General features: G+C 34.9%; 1 pseudogene; it reads right to left on the reverse strand.

Annotated features, from left to right (window-relative positions):
* Positions 1-508: 508 nt before the first annotated feature.
* Positions 509-8,373, reverse strand: LOC133815433 (potassium transporter 11-like; annotated as a pseudogene).
* Between the last annotated feature and the right edge of the window lie 3,278 nt (positions 8,374-11,651).

An 11,651-nucleotide genomic window follows, 5' to 3' on the forward strand; every position in this document is an offset into this window, starting at 1 on the left:
ATAAAATTTTAAATTTTATTTTGATAATTATACTTATATGGTTTTTTTTTAATTAAAAGATTTTCATTATTGTATTTTGATAAAAAAATTCAAAATTAATCATAAAATGTAATTCTCAATAGATTGATAAACTATAAGTATTACATTAAACAATAACTAATTCAAACCATGAATGTGTCTACTTCATGAGATCTTAGTTCTAACTTAAGTTTGAAAACATAACATAATAAAGTTTTATAATCTTGAACAATTTTTACTTCAAAAATGAAAAATAGAAACATTACAAGATACACAAAAGTAAACCAAACTTGCTCCATCCTTCAATTCATCATCCTTTGTGCACTTGTCTTTGTTGTGAGTCCATTTGCTTAGCTACAACAAAATTTAAATAATTAATGCTTCAACTTAAAGTTATAGTAAACTGAAATAGTACATAAAAAAAGTTAATTACCTAATTATAACTTTATCAGGTGACCATGCAATTATATATTATAACTTTATTTTGCATCTATCTTGTGTCTAATCCTAGTGTGGTGTTTAACTTCAGTTCAATATATGCTGCATAGTATTGAGGATATCTCCCCTGAGGTCCCCCGAAGGCTTCTTGCCATGTGTCAATTAGGATTAGTATCTTTTCCCTCACATTCAAGTCTGGCTGCAGAATTTAAACAATTGCATCGGACATATTAGATTTACTAGGAATGCATAGGAGAGATTCACAGTGAAAGGACAAGTTAAAATGGCATAGGAGTTCAATATCTTCCCCAATTTAGTTGAAGCAACTGCTTATGAGCAAATAAGAAAAAAAGGCCAGTTAATGAGAACACAAAACAGTAGCACCACCAAATTGCATTATTTAACTTTTTTATTTCTGTATTAGTAATTTATTTCCATTTTGTAGAATAAATAAAAGAGATCATGTTGGACTTCACATTAATCAATATCTAAAACCAAAGTTAAAAATAATCACCTCAATTAAAGTAAGTCCAAATGGCTCAATGAAGGCTGGATTTATGAAAACACCCTACCAAAACAGAGATACTCAAATCAGGTTGAAAAACATACCTCCTAGATAAAAGAAGTGATAGAATTCAGGGACACACGGCACACATATCCTACTCCAGGCACACGAACAAGCCTTAAACTAGGACCAAGTCCAATAATCCATGCCTTTGAAATCTTATTATGCATCTCAATCTCGTAGCATCTCAGGGTACCATAATGCCATATATACATGATGGCGAAGAATACTGCTGATATCACGAGAGGAACCCACCCGCCTTGATTAACCTTGAGGACTACAGCGGAGAAGTGCGTGCACTCCACTGCTAATGATAAGACAGTGAAGATCAAGACAAGAATCCAATGGCAACACCACACTAGTATCATCACTAAAATCATGAGAAAAGTTTTCACCAACATGACTATTACAACAGCTGTCCCTTTTGTAAAATGCAGAATTCAAATTACTGAAGTCAGTCCCTACGTTTTTCAGGAAAATCAAAATGTTAGCATGGCTCTCACGTACAAAAACAAAATGTCAAAATTAAGATTACTACGATGTGCATGTATATACTGCTGTCCTGTCTGAATTAGATTTTCCAAAAAGTTATGTTATAATCACTTCACTGGATACAGCTTGGGGAAGTAGATTCTAATGCAAGTCAATAAGAGATGTTGAAAAAAAAAACAATTTGAGATGTCAGGGACAATAACTTTTATTTGGGCCCACCTAGGAACATACTGCCTTTTGAGAGAAGAGAAAAGGCTGACCCAAAAATCCATGCAAAAGTGAGAACATCAATATTTGTCAAGTGATGAGATAAAAATGGTATGATGAGGAAGAGAATCTTAAAGAAAAAGAAAATTTTAAACAAACAAATAATGACCCTTTGAATGACTCTTTACCCTGTCAATGTGGTGCAACTAATGCACAAGCACAGCATTCATGTTATGTGACCAGTCCGCCACCAAGGGAAAAAAAATAAGGCTAAGGAGAACACTAAATCTTAATGGACTTTTAGAGAATCATTTTGTTTATGCTACCGCTTTTACTAAAAGGTATATACAAATGTCTCCATGATTATATGTACAAATAAATCATAAGCTTACGCTACATGTGGATCTACAAATATATGCACAATACCCATTGGTATGAAATCACCATCCAAACGCTAATACTATAAATAGATTAAGACTATCAGGAGGGTATATTTTATGCTGTGATGGGAAAATGACACAAGGAATCAGTTAAACTTATATGCTGCTTTCCTAGTAGAGATATGTTGTCCCATGGATAATGGATCAACATATTTCACAATTAATCATATAAAAGACTTACCAGAGGCATTTCCAATTTGGTTTTGATTTTTGAACCCAGCTGTCACAGCAATGCAAAGAATCATAAGGATCCAATTTACATCTGGAATATAAACCTGATTCAGGAACCTTTTAGATATATGCACAACTTTGACTCTTGGAAAACAGCCAAGAGCAAGAGCCCGCTTGATCAATGAGAAAGTTGCAGATATGGTGGCCTGACTTGCAACCACAGCAGCTGCAGTTGCAATAACAAACACTGGCCAATATATGCAATCTGCAAAACCAATAATGAAATAATCTTTATAAGCACGCTGACTAGTACAAACCTACAATACTATAAATTCTCTTCCTTCTTTTTCCTTTTTGCTTTGTTTTTTTCTTTCTAGAAACACACACACACACACACTTCCCAACACCCAACTCAATCATTTTTTTCATCAATATTAGTGGATAACATAGAATTTAATTTTTTTTGACAATGAAAAGGAAATCGATTTTATGGTTGTTGAATAAAATGTTGTTGGCAAGTAGACCGCCCATTTTTCACCTTTACCACTATTCTAGAGATTAAAGGCTGCGAGAACCAAAATTTAAATATTGAGAAACTAACTTCAATGAGCAATGACCTATGATAAGTACTCTTCGTGTTGTGACGAACACAAGAAGCAAGATTTTATTAAATGCCTCTAAAGAAAGTACGATAAGAGTCTGTACTAATATTGCATGATAAAACACGAAATTGCAGAACCTAGACTTCCTGTTCTTTAATTTTAAAAATTAAAAGTAAAATGAACCTGGAATAGAATGATAGAAGGCACCAACTATGTGATCTGAATTGTTCATAAGGTATGCTGCTTGTCCAGAGTAGGCTAAAAGAAGGCAAGGAAATACAACTACAGTAAATGCAATTTGTATAGATGAAACTGGAAAGTGGGATAGGTCAGCAAAAAGAGCTTCGGTTCCTGTATATTGTACAGAATAAACAGTCAGGATTTTTTATTTTAGTTTCATGGACCAAAATTAGGTTTGGAAAGGAGAAACACATCAACTGCAAGAAACTTTAGTTTACCTGTTAAACTAAGCATAATGCCTCCTAGAGAAGTCCAACCATCTCTCTTTCCCCTTTTAAAATACCGGTATATGTACACAAGTGAAAAAGCTTTCAAAACGCTGCTATCATACTTCCATATGTTGTATATGCCAATTCCTCCAATTAAGAGAAACCAAAGAAGCACAATTGGAGCAAAAAGCCAACCAACTTTATGGTTTGTTGAATGGATCGGATTGGGTTAGATTGCAGTGAGATATACTTAGCATTATTTTATGTTAAAGGTAGTAATGGATTTGATAAAATATTGTGTAACGACACCATATATCATATTTTTTCCTAAAGGAACAAAACTAAAAGAATAATCACAAGTTGAAATGAAATTTCATATATGCATCTAAGCATTCTACAGCAAGTTTAAGCACCTGTATGAAATTCTTCTGGCAGCGTGTCAAAGTAGTTCTTAAATCTTGAATTATTATTATACTTCTCCTTCATGCTCCACAGCAACAGCATTGTCTCAGAGGACATTTCGTTCCTCTTTTCTAATATTTGATACTGCAAAACAAATGTCAATCACTAACGAAGTTAATATGCAGAGATGTGATAATTACAATTTGGTAGTTTGATATTGAAATCCAAGAGACCAACGAAACTAGTAACTTGACTGCAAATCCAATATATTTTAACTTTTAAAGATCTAGAGTATATAAAATAATAAAATATTGATTGAGGGAAAAGAAATAAAAATCGAAGATTGATGGTTTGATGATGGAAGTCTCAAACAGATAAAACCAGTAGCTCGGCTGCCAGAGGTATATATATATTTCTTTTATTACTGAAAAATTCAACAAGTTACCACACAGGAAAGAGGGGCTAGGGGCAAGAGAGAGTGAGAGTGAGAGTGAGAGAGAAAACCATAATAAAGAAAGAAAGAACACAGGTGCACATTTTTCATTCAAACAAGAAATCAAGAATTACTGCCAAATAGAGATGGGGATAAAAAAAATTATCACTAGGTATGTGTAACAAATTTTCCTTGGATTCATTCACCTATATTTCATATCAAGAAACTCTTATGCTAAATTAGCCAGTCATAAAAGTTTAATACAACTTGATACATAGGATGAATGATATTTTCTCACTGCATAACTAGGAATTTCTTTATGCTTAACAATCTCTAAATACTTGAATAACTGGACTGAATTATGTTTTCCTAGTGGTTGATGTGATCACATAATACTTCTTGACAGAGGGTAATTTTGTATCTAAGTGGTTCACTAAACATAAGGATAAACTGTGACAATTTTCCAGCTAGTTCAAAAGAACATGAGGCCTCCGATTTTTATTTTTATTTTTTGTTACATTGAAGGCTAGTCAATATATGACGGACGGGGATAGATCGTCATTTACCATCAGTTTGAGCTTTGAATAACTCATCTTTGTCTTAAATTAATGGTCAACATTCTACAAATAGTCACTGTGATTTATTAGCGATATCTGCCTTGTGCATGAGAAAAGTCCCAAAAATAAAGCTCTACCTGTACCACAGTTAGCCCATAATTTCATCATTAGATGCTAAGTATTGCAGCAAACTAAAAGAATCTCAGAAAGGGCCCCAAGTCATCTTGAGCTGCTATAACCCATGGATATAAATAATGCAAGTTTCTCCTTGTTTGGCATTATTATTTGTTGGATACCCCATGATTGAAAACGATTAAGTAAAAATATCAGACCAGTAGACCAGTAAAAATATCAGGTTTTAAACTTCTTTTCCACCTTTAATCTATTCCACACTCTTTTTTGATGGTTGAATGCTAAACAAAATGGCTAGGACAATAACAGCAACAAGTACAACTATGTCTGACACGGAAACAAAATAAATTTCAGAATTGGAAAAGATAGAATTGCACCAAATAATAGAAAATATTCAAACTCGGATGAATGTAGATACCATTACTTATCATGGGGTGGCCAACATTAATCCCACCAATAGCTGACAACACTGCAAAAGAACATTACAATTAAGTATCTCATAAACATTACATTTTTTTAATCGAAAAAGTATCTTCTAATTGAACCAAGAAAGTTTGACTTGTTTGAAAGGGTAGGAAGGAGATCATCAACAAGTATAGTCAAGTGAAACGCTTTGAAAGGTGGCCTATGGCATAGTGTATGTATATGGGGCAGAATGGGCATGGCTATACAAATTGTCACTCTTGTGGTCCTTGAAAAGCTGTATGGTATATATGGCAGATTTAATAGCAAAGGAGCTTTCAGGGAAAAAGTAAAAGGCAGCAAGCTGACAGCTGGTACTATGATTGGACAACAATTTTATATCAATTTCTTTTTATAAATTTTGGTCAAGAGACAAAAATATTAGAAGGAATTAAGTGAAGGTATCCTTAAACAGTTATTAAAATGGGTTTCTGCTCTCTCCTGAAGAGAATCAGAACAAAGAAATATAGACCTGAAATGGCTGGAGTCAAAATTCCATCCCCAATTACCATACAAGAGCCAATAAGGACAAGAATAAGCATTGTGTTCTTCATAAATGCATATCCCTCCAACCACCTCTTGGTTCTTGCGGCAAATGAGTGTTCACTAAATGTAGAACGACTATAAAATACCATAAAATACATAAACAACATCTAGATTATCATATTTCTTCTCTGAAACATAAATACTTAAATCCCTGTTTCTTTGTATCTTCATTTTTCAATCATGCTATTCATAAATAATCCCTGTTTCTTTGTATCTTCATTTTTCAATTTATTTTAACAAGAAATATATAAAATTTATATGCAAGCATTAGAAGATTAACTTCGGCAAATCAACTTTCCAGGTTGAGAACACTTTACCTTGACCATTATCATTTGCTCTACAAACAATTAGCACCTACTTGAGAAGCGGAATAAGAGTAAGCGAGTATATTATCAAAGATAAAGCTCCAATCAAATCTTCTGGGTCTTTAATTCCATCAGGGAAAGTGTTGTAGAAAACATACAACGGAGATGTGCCTAAATCTCCATATACCACTCCAAGGCTCTGGAATGCAAGTTGCAGAAGCATTACTGCTGAAAGCTTCTGGACAAGACAGAACAAAACCAAATCAACAAAGGAACTAAATACGTAGCATCACATGCTAAATTTCTATAAATTTTTGTTTACTCTCATGGCTAGTAGCTGGCCATTTTGAATGCATCGCACAAGCAAATTAAAGTAGAACATACAAATCAACAATAAAATTTTGAGAGAAGCGTATTTCTACATTCTTTCTATGAAGTAAGATGTGCACAAATAACGTCTAGCTCAGAAGTGAAAAATACAGAAGTATCAGTGCTAATATTTTCTAAACAAAACAAAAGCAATTCAGTAAAGGAACCATGCAACTATCATAATATGCTCAATTTCATCAAATTCATTAATCTCATTGCCCGCCATTTTCAGAATACATCCCACAGGAAATTAAAATAGGGCCTAGAGAATTGTAATCTACCCTGAGCACAAGCATACAACTATATTGCAGCAATCCCTTCTATATCGGTAATATCCATTTTGACGATTTCCCATATTGTGAGAAAAATCCAAAGCTTTTGAAGTAAACATTTTGCCAGGTATCATGAGTTTGACTTTGATAGGTATTTCAAAAGGATGAAAGACTAAGAGAAAGAGATCTCCAAGAACAAGAAACAAGTATACCTTTTCTGTGTACATGTTTTTAAGCTTTCTAGCCTCTTCGTCCATGGGTTGATCAAGCTTCTGATCTATAGTCCACACAGTACCATTTCTATCAGGACCTTGATCAGTCGTCATATTTGTAGCCATTTTCAACTTGATCATTCAAACTATTCCTTAGAGTTCAACCAATTCACCTCTAAGTTTTTTTCTTCATCAATACTTCGGTTGTGCCATCAGCTTTCTACATATATTGAAAGCCATAAAACTCAACAAGTTCAAATCAATAGGGTTAAAGGAACAGCTTTGAGCTAAATGTTAACCTATAAAAAAATTATATGGAGATTTTCCTTGTTCAACATACAGACCAAGGTAAATTACAGCATAAAAGGATTGATAATGTAAATATTGGACAAAAATAATCAACCATACCTTTAGAAATTGTAAATACTCGTGATGGTCAATAAATGATAAAGACATGGAATTTACTAGCATTCAATAAGCTTGAATAAAGGTAACACCATAAATTGGCTGATCAAGCAAATAAAGAATAAATCTAAAGGAATTAAGGAATGGAAAGCATCAAGATGCCAAATATGAAAATTTCTCAGCTCCAAAATTAAAATGAAATTACTTTCACCTATAAAAAAATTCCTCACATTTTTTGAAAAGCTAAACCAAATCTTGGAACCTTTTAAGAACCCCCAAGACCTCTTGGTCCAATTTCAAAAAAACTCAACCAAAAAAAAAAACTGAAGAGCTTAAAAATGCAGTGACGCTGTAAAGAAAGGAAAGAAAAAAAATGTAACCTGAACAGTGAAATTCCCAAATGGGTTTCACCTAAAGCTATACATAACACATCAGAGCACAAAAGATCAAGAAAACACAATAAAGAAGATGGAAAAAAAACGAAAGCCCAGTAAAGAAATTGACATACCCATGAAGAAAAAAGGCGAGGAAGTGAAAACCCAGATCCTGAAAGAATGGTTCTTCGGGTTTTTCATAATTTTAGACGACATAGAAGAATAAATAGTGAAGTTTGAATAAAAGGGTTGTTGAGCGATGCTCTGCTTGGTTGTGTAGACGAAAAAAAAAAAGAGAAAGAAAGAGAAGCTGAGAAGCATGAAAGAGAAGCTGAGAAGCAAAGAAAGAGACTAGGAAACCAGAAAGAAAGAGAAGCAAAGAGACGAAAGAAAGAAAGAAAGAGAGGCAAAGAAATGAAACCAGAAATTAGGGATTCAATGGAGGCTTAGGGGTTCGGAGGCTGAGACTAGTTTACTGTGTGCTTCCGTGTCTCTTATTTTCATTTGGCGCCTAGTTATATATTTCATATGGCGCGAAATGAAATTTCACATATTCGGTCGTGTGTTTTTTTAATTGCTTATTAATAGCACTTTTAAATAAGTGTTATTTTTTAATGTAATATATACTAAAAATTGTTGTAGTACTCTAGTTATCTCACAACCAATAGGCCGGTCAAGTGTATGATACGCTCCTAGTTAGGCATAACCATATCAACCAGTGCTCAACGCGCTATTGCCATCCTTGACTAATGAGTCAATGCTTTGCAACCAACATACATTGTGCTAAGGTCGTCCTTGACTAATAAGTCAATGCCTTACGACCAATACTCAACGCGCTAAGGTCATCCTTGACTAATGAGTCAATGCCTTACGACCACCACTCAATAAGTCGATGCCTTACGACCAGCACTCAACGTGCTAAGGCCGTCCTTGACTAATAAGTCAATGTTGGGGCCCAACCCTAGGATATTGGACTAATAAGTCACCTCGGTGCCCATTTCCCTGTCCTCTATATAACCAGCCTTGGAGCATGCCCAACGTACCTGGCGCTGAGTTTTCCACGACCAATAGGTCGGTCAAGCGTATAATGTGCTCCTGGTTAGACATAACCATAACAAACAGCGCTCAGCGCACTATTTCCATCCTTGACTCATAAGTCAATGCTTTTTGACTAACGCCAGCGCTATTGTTGACCTTGACTAATAATTCAATGCTTTTCTCAATTATATAATGCTAACATGCATTCATCGTATATCAATTATCCAAATACAAAGCATTCAGTATGCTAAATCAACAATCACAAGCATAATCATAATCATGCACATACTCAGGTGTTCATGCCCTATTCATGTTCCTGTTCAACAATTCGGGCCAAGCCATAATCACATGTATCACATTCTAGTTGCAATTTTCATACCTTTAGTCCAAGCACAGGTTACCAATGAAAGACCCTCGAGGACGATCATGATTCCGAGCCCCTAGCGATAACCTAGTCGCAACCATAATATAGAATCTCATCAATAGCGAGTAAACACAGGTTCCAGACCGAGTCCTAGCCTCCGGGACGTCGAATCCTACCAAACTAGGTAGTAGGATCAATCCCGAGCCCTAGGTTTAGTTCCCATCACTAAAAACTAGGGGTGCACACGGGTCGGATTTTCGGGTGCATTGGGTTCGGGTTTTGCGGGTTTCGGGTGGAGAAAAATGGTACTGAATCCGATCCGAAAATTTTGGGTTTGTTCGGTTTCGGGTTTGTTCGGGTGGGGTTTCAGGTTGGATTTCGGTTTAGGCTGGGGCTACTGGATTTCAAGTTGGGCTGGACTGAAAAACCCAATTTTGCAAGTATACCATTTTTTACACTTTTTTAATTTTTAAAGTTTGTTTTTACAAATTGATTTTTAATTGATTTTTTTTTAAAATTTGGTCTTGATAAAAATTTTGAAAAAAATATAATGTCAATCAAAATTCCAAAGTCCAAAAACACTAAAAATACAAACAAAGTCCAAATTACAAATTACAAACATAAAAAATGTCAAAAGTCCCAAAATACAACCATAAACAAACTTAAAGTCCATAAACTAAAGTACATAACTAGTTAACTACAAAACCATAATAAAGTTCATAAGTCTACAACCATAAATATACAGTCCATGAAAATTCAAAATACAATGAAAGTTCATGTCCTTTCCTTCATTCCTTTTGTTTTTGCTCATCATTCTTAAATAGACATAGCTTGCATACTTTCTTAAAATGGTTCCACAAATGACTAGTCCCATGTTTTCTAGTGTCACACAAGAAGTCAGACCCACAATAATTACATATACAATTGGGGGGGGGGGGGGGGGGGGAGACTCTTCGTTAGGATCTGTCGAGGGTGGAGAGGGATCTTCCTTAGTTAAATGATCCCAAACAGATGACCATTTTCTCTTTGTTTTCCCAGTACTAGCACTAGAGATGGGAGGTCTAACCCTCTTTCTAGCCCTAGTTTTTCTACCCTTTTCACTAGGAGTAGGAGGAGTAGGGTTTTCAGTCTGAGTGAGAGGTGGTTGATCTTGATCATCTATCAGGGGAAGAGTTTCATCTACCTCATCAATATCCATTACCTCATACAACATATTTAAGAAAAAAACTAATCAATAGAGCAGCACACAAGCTTATAATCCACTACAACAGAGTAGCACACAAACCTATAATCCACTACAACAGAGCAGCACACACAAACCTAATATCCACTACAACAGGGAGCACACATTCAGACAAGCTTATATATTTATATTATAATCCAATATAACAAAGATAATAGATTTACCTCAAGTTTCAAAATAGAAACACTGACTTTACTTTATACTAGTATGATTTCGCTCCAATCTGTAAATCAACAAAAAAAAAATTGTCAATTTATGATCAAATCAATTGAAACCTCATTTTAGTCTAAGCAAAACACACAATAATAAAATAAAATCAATTTATGATAAATTGAAAATGTATGAAGAGTAATTGTCCATAATAAGTAATAGTAATCATATTACAATTAACTATCATAATAAGTTCATAACTGATTAAATTTAATTATAATATATATAAACATATATATTATATAATAATTGATTAAATTTAACAATAGTATAATATATAATTATAATATATAGTATAATATCTATAAATTCATATATTATATAATATATAACTATATATTAATAAACTGAGAAAAGGAAAACAAAAAAAATCATTCCCTGTCACTAACAAAGGGGTCGTCGGAGTCTGGGACGGGGACTTGTGGCTGAGAGCCAAGAGGGGTCGGGGACTCGTGGCTATCGGCGAGGTTGGGGCGGAGCCGACTGGTTTGCTGACGGGCCGTGGAGTCTGAGAGTCGAGACTCAAGAGGGTTTGGGGGAGGAGGGATTGGGCGAGGGAGGGCTTGCATGTGGTGGTGGTCGGTCGGTGGGCTTCAGCTGTGGAAGTGCGGTGACGGTCTCGGGGGTTTACACTTAGGGTTCAGCTTCAACAAAAGAAAAAATAGTGTAAAAACAATTTTTTTTTAAAAATCAGTTTTTAATTTTTCGGGTTTCGGGTCTGAACCCGAACCCAAGTTCAGCAATTTTCAAAACCCGAACCCGACCTGGGTTTGGGTCAAATTTAACCCGAATCCGATGGGTTTTACTAAAAAAACAGGTTTTCGGGTTGCGGGTTGCGGGTTGGGTGTTAGGGGTTGGGCGGGTTTGCGGGTTTTGTGGGGTTTTCGGGTCAAATGTTCACCCCTACTAAAAACCCATTTTGGGAAAAAATCCTTAAACGCTGAA

Source organism: Humulus lupulus, chromosome 2 (genome assembly GCF_963169125.1).
Source record: "Humulus lupulus chromosome 2, drHumLupu1.1, whole genome shotgun sequence".
In the NCBI taxonomy this organism is placed as follows: Eukaryota; Viridiplantae; Streptophyta; class Magnoliopsida; order Rosales; family Cannabaceae; genus Humulus; species Humulus lupulus.